The sequence below is a fragment of the Notamacropus eugenii genome, chromosome X (assembly GCF_028372415.1).
Source record: "Notamacropus eugenii isolate mMacEug1 chromosome X, mMacEug1.pri_v2, whole genome shotgun sequence".
NCBI classification, from domain to species: domain Eukaryota; kingdom Metazoa; phylum Chordata; class Mammalia; order Diprotodontia; family Macropodidae; genus Notamacropus; species Notamacropus eugenii.
In genome coordinates this window covers 69,475,278-69,496,136 of record NC_092879.1, presented here as the reverse complement: position 1 = coordinate 69,496,136, position 20,859 = coordinate 69,475,278, and the positions used below count along the sequence as shown (strand labels likewise).

The window sequence follows — 20,859 nt, the reverse complement described above, 5'->3', positions numbered from 1 at the left end:
ATTTTTTCTATTTACCTCATGATTACATACTCATTCTTTTCTTAAAATTCTATTTTGTTATTTTTTCAAGTTAATAGGTATCTTCCTCTCCTTACTCCCCTCTAATTGAACAACAACAAAAAATGAAAAAATAACAAATGTTCAAAGTCAAGCCAAGCAAATTCCATCACTGATCATGTCAAAACATGTTATGTCTCATTAGATATTTTGAGTCTATCACCTCTCTTCCACTATGGTCCTAAGAACTGGGCTTTGTCATTGCACTGAGCAGAGTTTTAAAGTCATTTCAAGTTGTTTTTATTGATAATGGTGTCACTATATAAACTGTTCTCCTACTTTTGCTCACTTCACTCTGTATCAGTTCATAGAGGACATCCTATTTTCTTATTACACCATAATATTCCATCATATTCCTATCTCATCCATGGCCTGATAGATGATAAATCACCTTTCTGCAAATACATACTTCAAAATATCCTGGAGAATTCAACAAGAACATGTACTGTACCACAGTCCAAACTGCTGCCTCCAATCATCTAGCCAGAATACTGAGCCATAAACACTGAAGAAAGTTTTAAATAGATATTGCTGTATCAAATACTCATATACCAAAGCTTCATAAAACCAAAAGCTTTCAAAATAAAGAGACCTGGAGTAGGTCAAAAATCCCCTGGTGACAAGATGAGGTATATCACATTCATGTTACTGGGTTATTGGTATGGAGAATGATTTTTTTTGCCCTAATACTTTTGTTCAACTATAAAAAGCAGTCATTTTATCTACCTCTGAATTAATCCATAGAACACTAAACATAAAAGAATTATAACAAGATAGTGACTTGTCCCACCACTGTTTTAATCAGAACCCTATAAAAAAGGATGAGGATGAGATGTTAATGATAATAATCTCCTCAAGCTCAATTTCAACTCTTTGGTTATCTATATCATCAAAAGAAGTGAACAAAATGAAAATACAAGTTGCATAAAACACAAAACAGAAAGTTTATGTACCATTAATATAATGAATGGAAGAAAAGTTACATCAAGGGCAGTGACTGAAAGTCTTTTGTTCTTGTTCTCTCATTTTTCAGGAAGATCTGGGTGTGAATCTCACTTTAGATACTTATTAGCTATGTGACCCTGAGCAAGACGTGTAACTTTCCTGGACCTATTTCCTCAATCTATGAAATGAGTGCACTAGACTCAATGATTTCTAAGGTCTCTTCTAACTCTAAATGATTCTGAAGCCAAATTTTAAAGCACAAACTGTGGTCTTTAGAACAATGAACATTTATGCAGTACTAGTATTAAGGTATCCTTTTGTCATCAAGTATGGTAAAATGGACAACATCAGATCCTGGTGTCCAAACAAATAAACAAAAAACACACAAGATTAAAGTTCTCATTACCCCAGGGCAGCTAAGGTAGAACATTGGGCCTGGAACCAGCAAGAGCTAAGTTCAAATCCAGCAGATGCTTATTAGTCATATAACACTGAGCAACTCATTGAATCTCTGCCTCAGTTTCCTCAATTGTAAAATGAGGATAATAATAGTACCTCTCTCATAGGATTGTTGAGATCATTAAATAAGATAATATTTATAAAAGTCTTTATCATGGTGCCTAGCATATAGTAGGTGCATACCAAGTGCTATTTCTGCCCTCCCTTATAGAAAGATTAATACTACCTCATAAAAAGAGGGAAGAAGGTTGATAGTTATTCTCAAAGTACAAAATAATAGGTTTAAAATTTACAGAAAAACTTCTGGAGCTCATATTCCTCACTTCACAAAGCAATAGCAAAGATATTATACATATATACACACATATATGTATACACACACCTACATATATACATACATATATGTATATATACACCACTAGATTTGTTGAATGGTACTGAAAGTGGTTTATCTTGAGATGATGCCTATGAAACAGCTAATATACAAGAGTGAAATCAAAAAAATGCTCCACTGGCAATAACCACAAGAATTTAAACAACATATTACCAAGAAGTACAAAATAAATAACAGAGTAATTCAGATTTGCTTACGGATATAGAAGGATTTATGCCACCAGAAATTACAGAGAGATCATCCTTAAGGATCTCACATTTATATTATGCAATGAAGTGATGGAAACTGCAATAATATATCACTGCAGGCTTGCAAAACTTTAGCATCTACTGGGCTCCTAGAAAGACATAATCAGGCAGCTAGAATTATACACCAGCAGTTTTACAAATCCCAAGATATCCTTAAGAATTCAACAAAGAAAGTGTGCTGGAACATTTTCATCAGTCACTATTTTTGTTTTATTTTGAAAATTTGACGATTCCTTCCATTGACAAATGAGAAAATTCACCAATAGACACTGCACTAGCAACACTGAATAACTTTTTCAACAGCCGACATATGAAGAGAAATCGGGTTTGTGTACGGATGAGTAAAAAGGACAATCACAGGCTTTCTGACCTGGCTGTCTCTGTAAAGTCTTTTCTTAGAACACAGTTTGCTAAGAGGACACTTGTTTCATAACTCCATTGCTGAAAACTCTCACAAGTATCACTTGGCAATAAAAACTTTCTAATAAATGATGTGTGCAACATACAACAATGAAAAAAGGGACTGCTACCCATTGTTCAAATCCGATGAAAGCATTCTATTTTTCCATATCTGTTAAAACAAATAATCCCCCAAGGATTCTCCCCAACTCTATCCATCATGTCCAGGCCATATGTAGAAAAAGTAAACAACCGATGTTTGAGAGAATAAATGTTTTCTTACCACTTTCAGATAGCACTGGAATAGAAGGGAATGTAGCATCAGCATATTACTGGCTGGTTCTAGACTGTCCTCTTCACAGAACGATGGCCACGACAGGCACTAGAGACAAGTCCAACACCTTACAGACACCTCACAGCACACGGCTTCCTAGTCAGGTAGAGTCCTGGAGAGATTACAGTGAAACAAACTATCTTAAAAGCCTTTCCTGGTTTTCAATGGAACGCAAAATTCATCGTTTACAAGATGACCAACTGTTCACTTGTACATATTCCTTGGGTCTGTCTGCCAAGATTGAAGAGGGCGCTCCAGTGCCAACAGGTACTGGGTGAGGCCAGGCAAACCCTATGTGTAGTCACTTGGGAAGCTGTAAATAGTTAACTACTTCTGAGTTGCTGGTTGCTGTGGCAACTAGAAACATTTCTTTAGTGGACAGATATCTGTTCAGTTGCACACGTGCAAAAAAGAAAAAAACCTTTTAAGAAAATGTCATTATTTTTCAAATGTGTCAAAATTTCCATATAAAAGGGCAAATGTCCACTTAACTACATAAAGGAAGCACTATAATGTACCAGATTAACACTTGCAAGATATTTGTTATGATACTTAGACCAGAAAAACGTGAGTCAGTAAAATATTATGAAAGACAAAAAGCATTTCAAGAAATAATTGGAGTTCATGATGCTTCTTTAAAATTTGCAAGTTTGAAGAGAAAAATGCCTCCAAGTAGAAATGTTATTCACTGTCCCCCTGGTTTATGATGGTAAGGTTACTTGGGAGTCATGATGCAGTATTGATTTTTTTTTCTCTTGCAAAATCTCCAAGGAATCCAGAGAATTAAAGTCATAAATTTAATTTCAATATCTGGTAAATTGTGAGGCCAATTATTAAGGAAGTCATTTCAGAATACCAAGAGGGCCCTGCAGTGAGAAACAGCAGTCAGTATGAGTTCAGGAAACACAAATCATGCCAAACTAAGTCACTTCCTTGTCACACTAGGAAGACAAGCTGAATGGCTAGAGATTATGAAGCAAACTGAACATATCTTGAGGATAGTGATGCACAGGGTTACAATGGAACCTTACATTCTCACAAGAGGAGAGAAAAATACAGAAGAGATACAGTTAGAAGGAAACCCACCAGAATGAGAACCTTGGGTGAAGTATGAGCTCAATGGATGAAAGGAGAGAATGAGAGCAGACTGAGGCTGAGCAATGGACCTAGTACTACATGTAGTATGGCTTTGTGGATCCACTACATGTAGTATGACACGTAGTATGGCTTTGTGGATCCAGCAGCAAGCAATGACATTATAATCAGCAATGTAACAAAGTTTTAGGAGCTAAGATTAATATTGTGCATTTCATTAACGGAAAGTAGAAAACATTTAGAGTTGGAGGGGACACCTTAGAGGTTAGGTCATTTTAGAGATGAGTAAATAGAAACGCAGAGAATAAAGGACTTACCTGAGGTCACAAAGGTGGTAAAGTAGTAAAGCCGGCATTTGAATCCAGGTCCTCTGATTCCAAATCTAGCATTCTTTATATACCAGGTTCTCGCATCAAAAGAATCCATATGGCATAGGAAGGAAGCTGGCTGGCTAACTATGTTAGGAGGAAATAAATGGAGTTTGCTGTAGGAAGAAAAAGAGTCTGTGATACCAGATTCAGACTACGCACAATATTAATAATTCCTTACACATGTAAAGCATGTTACAGTTTACAAGGCATCTGCATATCCATTGTCTCATTTTCTCATTTAGCACAGTAGTTGGCACAGAGTAGGTGCTTAATAATTGTTTATTGGTTGATTGATTATCTGACGATGAGTAGTCCTAGGAGGCAGATAGGGCAGCGATTATCACCACTGAAGTTTTAGAGGAAGCATGGAGTAGTGGAAGTCAGGAAGACATAAGTTCAAATCCCACCTTCTAGTCACTAGCCAAGTGACCCTTGGCTATTTACTTAACCTCTGTGTGCCTCAGTTTCCTCCTCTCTAAAATGAGGGAGTTGGTCTTGGTGGTCTCTATGGTATCTTCTAGCTGTAAATCTAAGACCCTATTTTCCTATAAGTGACTTGCCCAATGTCGTGCAATTAGTAAGTAGAGAAACCAGGCCTGGAATCCAGTTCTTCTGACTTCAAGTCTTGTGCTCATTCACTACCCTATACTTTCGTGGGAATTTAGGGATGGGAGGGCACAACTCTACCCTCTTGAAGAAGTATAATGAAAGTTAGATTTTAAAGAGAAATATATCTACAATCAACAATTTTCTAACAGATACAAATCTGATCTACGGGTTATGCAAGGTGAGTAAAGGAAATTCAAGAAAAGAAAGAGGTCATCCACCCAGGTTAACTGGGTGACCTGGATATTTAAACAGGAGACCACTACTTCTCTTCCCTTTTCTATCACCAAGTGGATGATTGTTGGCAAGGTCCTCCAAGGTAAAATGCATGGAGCCTATTGGATCATCACTTTAGAACCTGAAGGGACCATCAATATTGTATAATCTGGCCCTCATATTTGACAGAGAATAAAATAGAAACCCAGAGAATGGATGTGATTTGTTTATGGTCATACAAGTGACAAGCATCAATACTGACAGCCCTGCCAGGCTTGATCCCAACTCCAAGCTGCCCTCTGCCCTCACAGTTTACTCATATAAAATGACAAGGAAATGAATATTCAGCTGCTCATATAACCAGAAAATTATTACAACAGAAAGTTTTTCTTTCCTTTTTGTCTATCCCCACTACTACAAGCCTGGTGTGAAGGCTTGGTACTGGGTGACTAGTAGGTGGCAAAATTGGCCTACTTAGTTGTAATAACAAGGTGGGGAGATGTTCTCCAGAGTCCTGTGGGGGGTTCAGACACTTGTCCTGCTACCAGAACCAGCTTTTCATAATTTTATACATCTCTGTTGTATAGAAATAGATTTAGATTAGGAGTAGAGTGGATATCACTGCAGGTAGCATTGCCATTTCACTGAAATGAAAGTAATGTCTACGTACACTGGTGTCTGCTTTTAACACCATTACTAAGCCCTTTGCTACCATTTAGTTATAAAAAGTGCCGTAAGTCAGGCCTCCCCCAGATTTTCAGGTGATTACATAAACACAGTATATACCTTGGGTATGGTAGAATAGTACTTTCTCAGGAAGAAAACCCTTCTTCAGTGAGTTCTTCATTATTGGTTGAGTTCCATCTGCAATGCCTTAGTTTAGCCATGCTAAGGACTGACAGACTTGTCACTGGGAGATTGGCTATAGGTGATACATTCTTTATCCATGGCAGTATGAAACAAAAAAAGACAAAATGGCCCCCCATCTTGTGTTCCACTTTCCACTTTCATGGTGACTGTGACAGGCTACCAAAAAATAGAATGGAGGCTGCCTAGAATCACATACTTTGTAGGCTATTTTAAACATTAATTTAATATTTGGTCCTCTGATGTGAGATATCTGACCAACAATCAAAGAGATGACAAACTAATAGAGGGAATGAACCAGGTCAAAATTGCCATCCCCATCTCCAAATGAAAGCAGAAGACTGAGAAGCTGCAGCTGAATATAAGGATGGCTTCTAGTTTTTCCTTGGAGAAACAAATAAAGGTGGAGTTGGTTTTCTCATGTACCCAAAGGCATTTTATGAGACATTTGGTCATCTTGCCTTGAAATGTTCATAAAGACAACTGCAGCTTGCATGTTGACACCTGGTGCAAAGGGTGAATTAAGCAGAGGAATTCTACAAAGAACTTGACAAGATCCTTCCACACCAAGTAAATATATGACTTGATTCTCATTAACTACAATGCAAAGGTAGGCTCAAGGGAGGATAGTGAAAAATAAGCTGGAAAATATGGTTAAAGATTAAGAAATGAAGAAGCCAAGGCTTATAGACTACTCAGAAGTTTCTTAACAGTAACTAGCATTTATGCAGTGCTTTTAAGATTTGCAAAGCACTTTACAAGTATTATCTCATTTGATCCTCAAACAACTCTGGAAGATAGGCGCTATTATCAGCCCCATTTTAGAGTTGAGGAAATTGAGGCAGACAGCAATTAAGTGACTTGCCCTTAGTCACACAGCTAGTAAGTGTCTGAGGCTTGATTTGAATTCAGGTCGTCCTGACTCCAGGTATAGCTTCTTATATACTGTACTAGGCCTATGCGAGCCTTGTTGCTTGTATACCATGCAGACTTTCCTCAGGAAGATAATCAGAAGGTGCTAGGCATGGTGAGCACCGAACAATATCACAGAGAATGGAACTGACTATATCATTTGAGGAGGGAGGGTCCAGATCTGTAATTTCACTGATTTAAAGAACTATCCATACGGAAACTATTTCCCCCAACGCAGATCAGCAAACTATCTATAGCTGATAGTCATAGAAAGAGGGCATGGAGAGGCTAATTGGCTCACCCATGACCACATGGTATGTATCAGCAGCAGGGCTGGAATGCAGTCTCTTTGGTTCCAAGGCCAACCTTCTATCTATTCTACTATTTCTCAAGTATATCATAACAGAGAAGAAACTAACTGGTATGTGGGAATCATGACAGAATCAATCATCTCTCTAATGACTTCCAGTGATGTTGTAGAGTAGGGAGGTGCAGGGTGGATTATATAGCCTTGGAGGGCTTTTCTGACCCTGAGATGCCATTCTGTGATTTCTTATCAAGAGAGGGATCATGGAAATCACATGTGCAAAACATAACAGAGAAGAATGATAGATTATGAGCAATTATGCCTCACAAAATAGTGAAAGACAGTGGAGAAGAAAATAATTTATGAAAAGTTTGGCATGAGACTGAACTGTCATTATATTGTCATGGCACCCTACATTCTAGGTCACCCTGTGACATCAGAGGAATTTTTTCCGGAAAGGAAACCAAAAGGAACCTGGCAAGCATTGATTTAGGTATGCTATATGAGACAATGAGGCAGCTAGGTGGCTCAGTGGACAGAGCACTGGGCCTGGAATCAAGAAGACCTGAGATCAAATCTGGCTTTAGACATTTACTAGCTGAGTGACCCTGGGCAAGTCACTTCACCTCTGTTTGTTTTAATCTACTGTAGAAGAAAATGATAAACCTTTCCGGTATCTTTGCCAAGAAAACCCCATGGATAGTATTGGCATGATATGGTCCCTGGGATCACAAAGAGTCAGACATGATTGAATGACTGAACAACAACAACGATATGAGATGTACCCTGATCTTATAGCATTTTCATCTTAGATCATTCTGTTGGAATAACTGTGTGTGTATGTGTGTGTGTATGTGTGTGTGTGTGTGTGTGTTATGAATCATAGTGGGGGGAGAAAGGAGGAAGGAGGGAAGTTTGCACTTGCCCTGGCCCGTACCCTCCAGTCTCTGGCATCCAGTCACATATATAACCACCCCAAATGCAGGTCCCAAGTACACTACTCTCTCACTCTCACTGCATCATACTACCAGCACACACTCTTACCACAATCACCAGCCATCCCTCTATACTTCATTAATCTGAATCTGAATACCTAAAGTTACTTCCTGCCATTCCTAAATAGGTATTTGTGTCCTTTGGAATACACCTGGTTTGTTTTTTTTTCACTCTTAGATGCAGGTCATCCCAAGTTCCTAACACCAAATATCATCCTGAGAACACATATAGATGCAAATGAAGGGCAGATAACAAAGAGCCAAAAAATGCAACGAATTTACCAGTGTTTCTCCAGTGATTGATACTCACCATGGATGATGGCAGAAACCCAAAGGAACTCTAATACCTCAGTACTAGAATGCTACATGAGAACAAGATGAAGGCAAAAAGAAAAGCTAGACCTGGCCGAGTATGCACAGAAAACAACCATGTTAGAGGAAACACAATTTTGAAAGTATTGGGGGACCAATTTTTAAGATATCTGAAAGAAAGGAAGATACCAAATGGTTGGAAAAAAATCACAGATGACATTACTACTTCCCAAAAAACAATCAGGAAGCTACCAGCATGTACTGACCCATATACTCCTTGTTATCTCTAGGCTCAGATACAAACAACTCTAGTTTGGCATCTAAAGCCTTTTACAACCTATCCCCTTGTATTTATATATTTGGTATAGCCTTATTTCCATATATGTTGTCTCCACAGATAGAATGTAAACTCTTTGAGGCTAAAGACTTTCTCATTTTTGTCTCCATAATCTCAGATCCGGGCACTTAGTAGGTGTTTAACAGGAGCTTGTTGATTAAAATTCACCATTGTCATGGATAACATCATGTTCTCTGAACAGAGATTCCTCATGGATGCTGAGGGATCCTCCACATCACCCTATTTGCTGATGGCTTTGGGTTGGCTGCACAAAGTCTCAGAATACCAGTAAGATTCAATGAGGTGCACAATGACTCAAAAGAAATCAGCCCAATAATCCATACAAAGACTGAATGGATAAGCAAAGTAGCAAAATTTAGTCCATAAAGGATGCCTATTGTACAAATTACAACATACAACTGGATAAAAAACCCCCATTGAATCAGTTCAACAGTTGCGGTTGTGGTTGAGTCATTCAGTCATGTCCAACTCTTCATGAACTCATGAACCATGGCATGCCCTTCTATCTTCCACTATCTCCTGAAGTCTATCCAAGCTCATGTTTGTTGCTTCACATGACACTATCTAGCCTTCTCATTCTCTGCTGTCCCATTCTCCTTTTGCCTTCAGTCTTTCTCAACATCAAGGGCTTTACCAATGAGTCCTGTCTTCTTATTATGTGGTCAAAGTATTTAAGCTTCAGTTTCAGTATTTGTCCTTCCAATGAATAGTCTGAATTAATTTTTTAAGTATTGACTGATTTGATCTCCTTGCTATCAAGGGACTCTTAAAAGTCTTCTCTAGCACCACAGTTTGAAAGTGTCTTGGGTAATCCTGCACAGCACAGCTCATAGTTTCATTGAGCTATGCAAACCCCTCAACCATGACAGTGAAGCAAGGGGAGTTCATCAGTACTAATGTACAATGTTTTGGCCAAGCACTATGGAAAGCCAGTGAGGTAGGTCCAAAATTGAACAGGATGAGAGAATGTGATGTAATGCAACTGATAAAGCATATAACACTTTCAACAATCCTACAATGCTACCTGAAATGAAAACCTATCTTTTTAACACCAATATGCTTCTGATGATTCTATCTGAAATCATCCAAGAAATATAAAATCAGAAAAGGATGTGGACTGGTCAGACAGCAAGAGTAAAGATTATAACAAAGAAACGGAAAGCCCAAGTGCTATAATGGCACCACAAAAATGTAAAACAGATCTAGACCTAGAGAAAGGCTTCTGGTGCAGTAGGTAAATCCTCTATGGAGAATTAATGAGAAGACACTAACAACTGTCATACAGGATGAAAAAGCATATATGCACTGTGATCTCCAGTGGTTAGAATATAAGCTCATTGAGGGCCGGGAATTTTTGCTTTTGTCTTTTTATCTTCAGTGCCCAGATAGTGGCTGGTACATAGCAAGCTCTTAATAAAGGCTTGTTGATTGACTATTAGGGAACACTGTGTCCATGAATAGATTACAGAACTATTAAAGCATTTAAGAAAGTTATCTTTAAGTTCATATTCTCAGTAAACTTGTAAGTGACAAAGTATAGTAAATAGCCCAATTCACAATGAATACCTACTTCTAAAGTATCTTGAAAGAAATTGGGTTTGTTTATAAGTTATTTGAACATACAGTAGTTTCTAATAGAACATACAGAATTACTCTGGCTTGCTTGGGTCTGAAACATGCTAAGGCTTCATTTTTATGGTCTTTTGAAAGCAAATAATTTTGTAAAGCATATTCATGGTCAAAGAGAGGTGAGACTAGACGACCTCTGAGGTCCTTTCCAACTCCAGGATTTGGTTTTGGAATTCTTACACAAAAGGCATTTTTATCGTTATGCAATTAGATCCTAATTCATTCAAATAATGAATCCTGTGAAGTGGTTACATGCATTTGAATTCACACTACATATTTCCATTGGGATGGAACCAATTACCATATTTTACATAATTATAACTTCCAATAGTATGAATTTAAATACATGCAACCACTTCACAGGATTTATTATTCATACTAATTGAAACCTAGCTGTATTGTTCTTTTTCAGATGACTCCTAGAACTGGAGAAGAGAAATAGAAGGATGGGAGTGACCATTAATCTTAACTGTCTGGCACAAGCTACCCACCTAGTACACACTCAAAAAATACTTGTTGATTGAATGAACGAATGAATGACCGACCTTATCCTTCCCCATCAACTACTGCCATCCTCAACCAGGGGAAGAGAAATGAGAAAAATGAAAAATAGAATTATGAATCACTGGAACTAGAAAGAACCTGAGAGTTTAAGTCATCAGATCATAGGTTTGCAGCAAGTGACTTCACTTCTCCAAGCCTCAGTTCTTCATTCTCAAAACAAGGTGGTTGATGTCCCCTGTTATCCCTTCCAGCTCTATGATCTATGATCTTACTGCTCAGGATAACAAATTTAGAGCTGGAAGGGACCTCAGAAGTCAAACCTCTTCATTTTCCATACAAGGCCTAGAGAGTTCAAATAAACCAAAGTCACACAAGTTATTTAAAACTCAAAAAAAAATCAGCCTTGCAGGCAGAAGCCCTCGAATTAAAACCTTTGTGATGTTGGGCAAGTCACTGAATATCTCTGTGCCTCATATTCCTCATTTATAAGATGAGGAGGTTGGCCTACATGACTTTTGAGGTCTCTTCCAGTTCTCAATCTATGATACTATCATCTCAGTGCTACAGTCTAGACTAAAATTCATCTAAGAGGAAGGTGAAATGAGAGAGGTTGATCATAAAAGTATTTTACAACAGTTTACACACACTCAGAGGCAAGAAAGAGTAAAAGCACCAAAAGAAACTAGAATTAGAGAAAGAAGAATTGGAGCACCAACTCTTCCTCATGTGCTGGTGATCTTTCACAGAAAGATCTCAAAGCACTTTGTAAAGACTTGAAATAACCACATGAAGAGGATGCAAAATAAATTCTATTTAATCAAGTTGATAAAAATTGTATTGACCTCCAACATAGAGAAACCATAGAAGAGGTTAATGATATTCATCTTGTAGCCATGGAATAAGATATCTAATTAGAAAGCATTTGTTCTTAACAGAAAAAAATACGAGAAGTAAATAGCTGATTAAGAAGATGACATTTGAAAATGGGATTTGGACTTCTGGACCATGTTAATTTTTAAAAGACATGCATATGTAACCAAGGTCTTGAGCCTGGAGCATTTGGATAAGATTCTCTTCATTGATGGAGCAAATGATGACATGACACTGTGTCCTTGCATGAGGAGCAAAGTTGGCACAAGGGCTTTGGAAAGAAGAGAATTTCTTCCTTCTGGCTTAGAGGATGCTGCAGTTCCCAACTCTCTTCAGGGAGAGAGCCACGGATGAAGAAAATAGGCTTTGGAACACAGAAATGTAGGGGAAATCTAAATCCTCAACATGTCCCTGATTTCCAGCTTGCATCCTTGGAGACTTTGAGGAACTACCCATTGAGTGAATTGCACCCCCCTACTCTCAGATAAGCTGAAATATCTCACTCCTAGTGACACTTGTGGCCCCATTTTTTCCCCAGGGATGGGGAACCTGCGACTTCAAGGTCACATTCAGACCTCTTGGTCTTCAAGTACAACCCTTTGACTGAACCCAAACTTCACAAAACAAAAAAGGGGATTTGTTCTGTGAAGTTTAGATTCAGTCAAAGGGTCGCATTTCAAGACCTAGAGGGCTATATGTGGCCTCCAGGCTGCAGGTTCCCCACCCCAGCTCTAGTTAGTACTCAGTTTCCTTTGGAAAAGAGTGGTCAAGATTTCAGATATAGCTAGATATAGATACAGATATATACATATTCACACCTTATTTAAATGATCCATGTGGAAATCCATATAGCCTGTATGAGCAACACACAGATCCTGGATATAAAAGATGGAAGCAAAGGTAGAGAAGTGAATAAATACAAAAGTGTAACATGATCTGGTAAGAATAGTATCAGGAGTGCTAAAGCTTAGAATAAGTTGAGCCTGGAAAGGAACACAATACAATAAAAGTATTCATTTGGAAGCAGATTTAGCTACATTAGGCAAAAGAGGAGATCAAAGATAGGCTAGGACTATAGGTTGAGGTGGATCACACTAGACAATGGAGAGAAGTCAGAGTTATTCATTTTTACTTATTATTATTTTTGTTTCTTTTTTCTCTAAGAAGAATGATCTTTTGAGTGTAAAGGACATAACAAAAATGGTTACCAGGGAGTTATATGCTAAGATAAATAGGGAGATAGTAAAAGACTCTCTTAGGAGTCCTTAATGAATGAGTCTCCAAGTCTAAATGTACTGCATCTTTAGGTACTGAAAAGAAAGGCAGATGTGATTACTGAGTAGAATAGGGGAGGGGCTACAAGATTGGAAAAAAGGCAAGTTTTACCCAATTTTCAAGAAAAGTAAAGAGATCAGAACCTGCAAACTAAAGACAAGTGGACCTGATTTGGATTCATGACAAAATTTCAGAAATTATTATTAAAGCAATATTAATTGTACAAAGAGTGAGAATAGCTTCATCAAGAACAGGTCATGCGAGACTAACCTTGTTGTCTTGGATTATACTCAGGGTTCCTAGGTAGATGGCGTGAAAGGCTATGTAGTTCAGTGGATGGAGAAATGGCTTGGAACACATATTGACCATGTGATCCTGGACAAGTCACTTCATCTCTCATGAGTTACAGAAAAGGTGTTGCCCTTTATTGGTAGAGGAAGTATCCTCCCTCAGGAGTCCCCTACACCAGTGAAATCATAGATCCAGGCCCGTCTCCCAATCACTATTGTATTAGATTGGAAACAAGCTTAGAAAATGAGAGACGGGAAAAGGCTAGAAACAGAGACTATGGTAAATGAGCTAGAATGTGGCTAAACACAGAGAGATTGTCAAGGAGCAACGAGGGCTGGGACCAGCTGATGCTGTGATGGCAGGAATTTCTATAGGGCAAAATCAGCTTAATCTCCATACTTTCTCCTGGGATGATCAGCAATGCTGCAGCAGAAGCAAAGAAATTAGAGGGATGAGGAGTCACATCTCAAGAATGTCAGAAGACCAGGAGAGCAAGGTATTCTAGGATAACAGCTAAGAAAACTTAAAGTAGCAGACAACATAGAACTGGAAAAAAAGAGGGATGCTTGAAGGGTCAAGTCACAAGACTATTTCTCAATCTCCACCCCAGGGTCTTCTCATAGTGGCGACTCCTCCACCCCTGTGGCCTCCATTAGAGGAAGTGCTCATGCCAGTCATGCTCACCATTACCCGGGATCAGCTCCTGACTCTGGAAACTACTTTGCCACCTTGTCCCTTTTACCTTCATCATGCCCCCTCCCCCCAACACATACATCTTTCAGGTCCCCTTTGATGTATTGTCTTCCCCTGTATTTGTAGCCCCAGGTTTAATACAATATTTGGCACACGGTAAGCCTTAATAAATGCTTTTTCTAATCTTATCTGAAAGGACTGAAAGCTGTGATAAAGGCAGAAAGTAGACTGAACATGCACAAGAGAATGGAAGAGGTAGAAAGGCAGGCTGTTAAGGCTGGAGAGCAGCATTTCCTGGTTCTGGACCGCGAAGACGTTAAGTGTGTGTCAGGTTGTTGAAGGGGTCAATGCCAGGAATAATGAAGTCCCCAAGGAAGGTAGTAGAAGTGGGGTGAAGGGAAAACTGAAGTTAGAGGCTAAAGTCGGTGAGAAAGTTGGGGATTGTGACCTAGAGGTCAGTAGATAATAACAGCATTTCAGTGAATGGTGTATTAATACATTTCATTTGAATAACAATATACTTCTTTTCTAAAACAATGGTCTCCCAAATACCAAATTATATAACATATCTAAAGGGCTTTGCAAATATTAAAATACTGTATAAATGTTAGCTAGTATTATTAAATATATCTTGTTATAAAACATAACACATGAAGCATTGAAATAAATTCTCAATAAAAATGTTTATGTGAAATAGAAGTATTGAATAAGTCAGCTCTTGATAATTAATTTTGATATGCTCAAAAATGATTGTGAGTGACCAGCATGCATTTTAATTTATATATTGAAAAAGCAATTCCTTCTCTGAAAGGTAAATGGATCCATGAGATGAAGATACATGAAATAACCATTTTATTTTCTCAATACAGCATAACATACCACGCTCATGGCAGACACATTACCAAATTACTCAGAAGACATTAAAAAGAAAAATGAAGCAAAGTTATCTGACAAAGCATTCAACAAAACATATTTTAATTTTAAAAAGAAAGCATTTAACCAGTATGGTTGGACGAGATCCAGTGAATTTGTTCTGCCTGTCACTGAAAATCATGTTTAGAGATTATTTCCAATGTTATGGTTTCACAGTAAAGCGCTTTGATAAAAATATTAGCTAGCTTCGTTTCATTTGATGGTTCAGATTCTTGCAATCCAGCTGTGAAAAATGTGATGCTTCCTAACTTTACACTAGACAGCCATTCACAGAAAGGCATGTAGTGAAAGGAGAGAGGATATCTAGATTTGGTCTCTTTATTAATAACCTTGATCCCTTCCACTTTTTTCTTCCCAATTCCTTAACTTTCTTGCTACTTTTTAATTTTTCCTTTTTATTGGTATCTTACATTTTTTCAATATCATTATTTCCAAATAGAAAGCAAAACTAACCAACACATCAATCAGATCTGACAATGTATGCACTGTCTCATATCCACAGTTCCCTACCACTACAAGGAAGTCCCATCAATTCACTTCTAAATAGCTAGGGCCCTACCTCAGAGAGGTTCCTGAATGTCCTGTATTCTTCTTTGGGATGAGTCTACCTTATCCATTTCCTGAGGGTATATATGCCTTTACAGGTTAATCTTTTATTGTCTCATCAGACAAGGTTACACTACATATGACATCATCAGTCATCTGGAGATGCTGAACAGGCTCTGATAGCCATGGAAAAGCTGGAGTCTTCTTTTTGCCCACCCTGGAGGATTCTGGCCTTCTTGCTCCTTGGGAGAAGAGAGCTGTGATGAAGAAGAGACCAGGGCCTCAGAAAAGGTAAACTGGAAGATCCTCCTGGATCAATCAAGACAGCTCCCTACTTCAAGTAAGTGGGAACCTACCTCAACTGTCCCTTAAGAATATAAAGGTTGCATTGATTAAATGAGATAATAGTTGTCTTATAAAAGGGCTTAGCTCAGTGTGTAGCACACAATAGGTGCTATATAAATGCACATTATCTTCCCTTTCCCCTTCCCACTGCAGAGGTGGGGCCAACTGGCTAGTCCTGAGCTGGCTGGGGATAAAAGGCCTCAGAAACCTGAGACTTCTGCCAGAGCAACAGCTCCCTTGGAACCATTTGGGATTGGTTCACCTTAACCTTGCCCAAATCCAGCCAGCCTGACTTTCTGTCTCATCTAGTCCATACTGTGAACCATGTCGACCTTTGATTTCCTCACACTATCTCCTGTTTACATGCAATAGCAAGGCTTAGCAAGGTGTCTCATACTTAGGGACCTTGAATTTCAGACCCTGTCTCTCACTCCCCTCCTGCTGCTATAAATCTTTCTGACCTCTGCCCTGGCTCTGTGCCATACAGTCAGTTCTGGGCCACCTCAGCTGTTGGGGTTATTCCACAAACTCATACAACTATTGTGTGGAGGAGAGAATGGAGCTGAGTACCAACAACAACAGCGCTGGATTTACCGGACCCTTAACCTTTCCAAAGACTTTAAAATTCAATTCAACAAACACTTATTAAATACCTTCTATGCACAATGTACTAGGCTGGGCTCCAAGGAAAAAAAAACCAAATCATCCCTGCCCTCCATGAACTTACTTTCTCCTAGAGAGAAAAAGCACATGCCAAAGCAATTACTCATATTACTATATTACTAGTGTTACATGAGTTGATCAAGGGAGTCACCTTGATGAAATCCTTGATCAACCAACCAGATGAGTTTACAGTGAGCAAACCTTTGTTTGGAAGTTGGAAGGTGTTTTCCCCAATATAATAATAGTAGTAGTAATACTAACAACAGCAGCATTTAGATAGCATTTAAAATGTGCCAGGCACTGTGCTAAGCTCTTTACAATTATTATCTCCTTTGATTCTAATAACAACAATAATAATGACCAACATTTATATAGCATTCAATTTGTGCCAGTCACTCTATTAAACTCTTTATAATTACCATCCCCTTTGATCCTAATAAAAATAATAATTATTATAGTTAATGTTCATATAGTGCTTTCTATGTTCTAGGCACTTTGCAAATATTATCTCATTTGAACCTTGCAGCACTGGTTCAAGACAGTGCTTTGAAGAACTTTGAATCAATTGTGAGCACCCAGTATGGGTAGCGTTCCCGCGTCAATGAAGGTGCTGTGATCTACGACCAAAGCAAAATTCAGTAGTTCAAAAGAAAATTGAGATGTGCAAAGTTAGAGCTATCTCCACTCCAAATGTTCATATGGAGTATTTGTGCCTAACCTGTGGTAGAGCCTTCCCAGCTCACATTGGTCTAATCAGCAACAGTTGGACGCACTGTACCTTGACCCTAACATAGTGTTGTCATTTTGGTCCCCTTAGAGCAAGAAGGACAACAACCAGCTGAGAGGATAACTGACCAAAGAAACATTTAATCTTAGCCTTGGGGCACGGTGCCTGGCTTTTATTAGCTGGCTCTAATATTTTACTCAGGCCTCCTGACCACTTCCTGCAATATCTTTGCCACATCCCTGCCTAGACTCAGGTACTCTTCCCTTTTCAGCACTCCTTTGTGAGGTGTCTTCTCCCATTAGAATGGAAGCTCTCTGAGGGCAGAGGCTGTTTTACTTCCTTATATTTGTATCCTCAGGACTTAGTATGGTGCCTGGCACATAGTAAACACTTTAAAAATGCTCTATCTTTCTACCATGCTCTAGCACAGTGATATCTCCTAGAAGGTACATTTGATGATACATTGGGGTGTGGGAAGAAAATGTGAAAACTTCCATTTATTTTCATTTTGCTTCTAAAAAATAAAAAGGAAATTAAGTTTTACCAATATATATGTATTGAGACTAGCATCTTCCTTTGGTCCATATGTCAGATGGGCATGTGTCACATACGGTACAGAAGATGACCCAAGGAAAGACTAGGAGTTCCAGCATACTCAGGAACTGACAGGGCCTTCCATTCAGTTTCAGTGTATTGTGATGTTTTCTGTTTATGTGTGTCCAGATAAGTAGCTTTACAGATTATATTCTAGGCTTAACTAAACTAGCCCTCAGAAAATGGACCAGGGATCTTAAAAGACCCCACAAAGAAGCCACAGATTGAAAATAATGCCAATAATGTGAACACAAGCAAACAACAAGAAAATAGCATAGCTGATGTTTCCTAATAGGAGCTCTTTGTCAGTCACATAATGAGGTAAAAAAAACAACAATCTAATCAAATCTGATGAGACATCAGCCAGAAAAATTCAAAATTATCTGGAAGATTAGAAGAAATATGTATTTACACCCACTATTAACAATGAACCTTGTCCTAAGTATATATTGTGTCTTGAGATATTAACTTATGATAATAAGAAGCATCAAGACTAGCAAGACATTTAAAAGCCAAGCTGTTGTTGCCAAAAATGATGTAAGAGTATCATCTATAAAACTGTCAGAACTGTACACTTTTAAAAAGAACCATGGAAACAGAATTTTCTAACCTGTTTCAAAATTTTCCATTTTTTCAGAGGGTTTTGAACTCGTTGGTTAAAAATATAAAATGTAATGTCTTCTGATTATTTCAACTGATTGACGACATTGAAGATGGAAGTTCACTAGCTGATTTTCAACCAGAAATGCTTGCATCATTGGAGGATGGGATTGAAAAATGAGGACCATGATTTAGTCAGTGCAGCCGATGATGCACTTCTCCCAGTGGGATTTACACATCTTTGCAAAGTGTCTTTTTCGGCTCTGACAATCATTAAAACCAAGGATCAAAATAAAATGAACTTTGAATTGCTAAATCAGAAAGGGTCAAACCAAGGTTTTCAAGAATAATGAAGCATAGTTAATCACAATCCTCTCATTACAATATCATTAATAATATCGGGAGTGAAAACTGAAAGGGGTTTTTAAGGTTAATGAATGTATAATTATTTTTTCAATACTGTTTATTTCATCTCATTCTCTAATTTCTATTTTTTCTGTATATTTTATAATGGACGTTAGATTGTAAGTTCCTTGAGAGTAGGAACTGTCTTTTGCCTCCTGTTGTATCCCCAGAGCTTAACACAGTGCCTGGCACATAGTAGGTACTTAATAAATGTTTAATGATTGATTAATAATAGCTAGCATTCATAAAGCACCTACTATGTGCCAGGCACTGTACTAAGCACTTTACAAATATTATTGTATTTGATCCTCACAACAGGTAGGTGCTATTATTATCCCCTTTTTATAGGTGAGGAAACTGAGGCAAACAGAGCTTAAGTGACTTGCCCTGAGGCATACAGCTAGTAAGTGTCTGAGGCCAGATCTGAGCTCAGAGTCTTCCTGACTTCAGGCCCAGTACTCGGACCCACTGAATCACCTGGCTGCCCTGTCATTGAACATGATATCTTGGTATGGTAGTATTTGTACATAATGAATACAGAGGGGGAGGGCCAGCTACTGGGGGGTCCAATCCTCAGAGCACGCACAAGGAGGCTCTGCCGGCTACTAACCAAAATGGGGGATTTGGAGAGCCTGCTTCTATAAGTGCATGATGTCATGGAATGGAAGGGCTCTGCCCTCAATTCTGAGCAAACGCAGGGCCTCTGTGACTATTTTGTGAACATGGAGTGCCTTTTGTTCCTTTGCCTCTTTGTATTTGTAGTTTTTAAGTGAATGAGAAACAAGACAGAAAGGACCAGGTTGTGAGAACTCAAAGAAACCCCAAGAAGTGCAGCGACAAGAGCCTGTAGCAGAGCAGACACCATAGTGGTTCCAAGGATGTCCCTACAGTGAATGGGGTGGGCCAAATGCTTAGCTTTGTTCTTACTTCTTGTGAGATGTTTTCAGTAAATTGTTGTTGCTGTTCAAACATGATGGACTCTTCGTGACCCCATTTCGGATTTTCTTTAGAGAGGTACTGGAGTAGTCTGCCATTTCCTTCCCAAGTTCATTTGACAGATGAAGAAACTGAGGCTAAGAGGGTAAAGTAACTTGCCCAGGGTCACACAGCTAGTAAGTGTCTGAGGCCAGATTTGAACTCAAGAAGATGAGTCTTCCTGACTCCAGACCTGGCACTCTATCCATTGCACCACCTAGCTGCCCCTTGTAAAAATCTAACTGAGGCTGATCTGCCTTCTGAATGGGAAAAGGTGAATGAGCAAAAGGTAGAACTGTTTTTTCAATTTGCTTTTACAAACACCAGAGAGGGCAGGTTCTGTGAAGTTTGGATTGTCAAAGGGCTGCACTCGAGGACCTAGACAACCATCCACTCCTGGTGTAGGATATTGGTGGGTTTTGATGCATCAGAGATGTGAGTTGTTCTTCTAAGCACATTTCCCAGCCATATGTGGTCCCTATACATGTTTACTCTCTCCACTGATGGTATAAATATCTGTGAAAGAGAGTACCCCAGGTTTATAGGACAAATGATCTATTACAAATTTTCTTGCTGTACTATTTTTTTTAAATGCTTTTGCTTTGGGGGAAAAAAAGAAGACATCTGACAAGTACTAACTGGTTTCTGGTTTCTAGTAAGTGAAGCTGTCTCCAAGATGACTGACTAACTGGCTGGCCAGGGCTCAGAGGAGCCTCCCTTCTCCAGTCTCTGTAAAAGCAAATTGACAGAAGAGCTCTGTCTTTTGCTCATTTACCTTTCCCGATTCAGAAGACAGAGCAGCCTGAAGACCTGAATGAAAGGAGCCTGGGGCATATGTATTTTCAGTCTCCTTCCACCAAGGAACTAGTAATGGCTGCCTTGGGAAGCCCATAGACTTCTTTGCAGTTTTCTGCACATGAGTCAAAGACTAGAA

At 38.7% G+C, this 20,859-nt stretch overlaps 1 long non-coding RNA gene across 4 annotated transcripts in view; it reads right to left on the bottom strand.

Annotated features, from left to right (window-relative positions):
* LOC140515978 (uncharacterized) overlaps positions 1-20,859 on the bottom strand; it is a 98,281-nt gene that overhangs the window by 20,196 nt on the left and 57,226 nt on the right. For 2 of the 4 annotated variants that reach the window (XR_011971231.1, XR_011971230.1), the window contains 2 exons: positions 4,249-4,415; positions 2,786-2,948 (listed from right to left, as the gene is read on the bottom strand). This is a non-coding gene — a long non-coding RNA (uncharacterized lncRNA). Of the gene's footprint in view, positions 1-2,052; positions 2,193-2,785; positions 2,949-4,248; positions 4,416-20,859 lie in introns of all 4 variants that reach the window. The other 2 variants (XR_011971233.1, XR_011971232.1) reach the window with 2 other exon arrangements.